Genomic DNA, 1,097 nt, shown 5'->3' with positions numbered 1-1,097 from the left:
GCCAGTATACCGACCAAGTGACCGCTTACAAACTTGGCGACCCTAATCTAATATATTATTCAATTATTGTATATCTTAGGGCCTGCGCACAATAGAGGAACAAGAATTAGATATTAAGATTTCAACCTATCAGAAACCGTGTATTCCGATGTAATCAGTTTTTGATAGGTTAAAATCTTAATATCTAATTCTTGTTCCTCTATTGTGCTCAGGCCCTTACCATTTAAATTTTAAACAAAGTTAGTTCTTGTTTCAATTCTCTGTAGCGGATTGGACTCTAATTTTTTAATAAAAAGTGTACTTTTCATGCCATTAACTAGATGTGAGATGAATCAGAACGGACGCGATTTCACTGACCATATACCGTTCTATATGTGCGACTGCGTATTTTTCGGGGCACCTTGTTTGATCATGTTGTGATTGTCCAATGTCCACCAGCTAATCCTAACCTAACCTAACGACCAGTGCCTAGGAATTTTCCTTGCTCTAGCGCTGTGACTGATGGCGCCTATTTGACCAGTCGGTAAAACATTGTCGACGGTTATCATCGAAGAGTGTTCTCTTAAAATTTAATCAAAATTGCCAAATTATCGTACTTTTACGTACGATCTCACTCTTTGGATCGTACATCGTACAAAGATCTATATTATCTATATTTGTACGATCAAGATCGTACGGTTGGCAACGCTGCACCACTCTCGTCAACTCTCGTGTTCTCGCCGTCACCGACGCTACCCGCGCTACCACCACCGCCGGCACCGCCAACGGTCGTTCCGTCATCGATATACGCACCGACCGTCGAATCGAAGGCTATGTTCCAAAATTGTTTGTCAGCGCTGCGAGTACGTCGTCATAAGTGCATGCTACCAATAGTGTTCCAATTTCATAAGCATGCTTTTCATGCAAACGCAGTTTTCATTTTGGAACGGTATTTTTCGTGCCGTCAGCATATAGCGATGTCAGCGAAAAGAAACAAGTAACCTAGAAATATGGAGAGAAGCATACAGAATAATAGTAATAGTAATGAGGAAGTTAAGGAAGTTAAGGAAACGGTATATACCATTGATGTTTCGAGGATAGTCAAAAACCAGTTTGTT

General features: G+C 40.6%; 1 protein-coding gene across 1 annotated transcript in view; it reads right to left on the bottom strand.

The window, feature by feature from the left end:
* LOC108761649 (putative uncharacterized protein DDB_G0282133) overlaps positions 1-1,097 on the bottom strand; it is a 20,065-nt gene that overhangs the window by 11,943 nt on the left and 7,025 nt on the right. The gene's annotated exons all lie outside the window — the stretch shown is intronic.

Source organism: Trachymyrmex cornetzi, unplaced genomic scaffold, assembly GCF_001594075.2.
Source record: "Trachymyrmex cornetzi isolate Tcor2-1 unplaced genomic scaffold, Tcor1.1 scaffold1093, whole genome shotgun sequence".
Taxonomy (NCBI): Eukaryota; Metazoa; Arthropoda; class Insecta; order Hymenoptera; family Formicidae; genus Trachymyrmex; species Trachymyrmex cornetzi.
The sequence above is the reverse complement of the archived record's forward strand: the minus strand, read 5'-3'. Positions and strand labels throughout refer to the sequence as shown.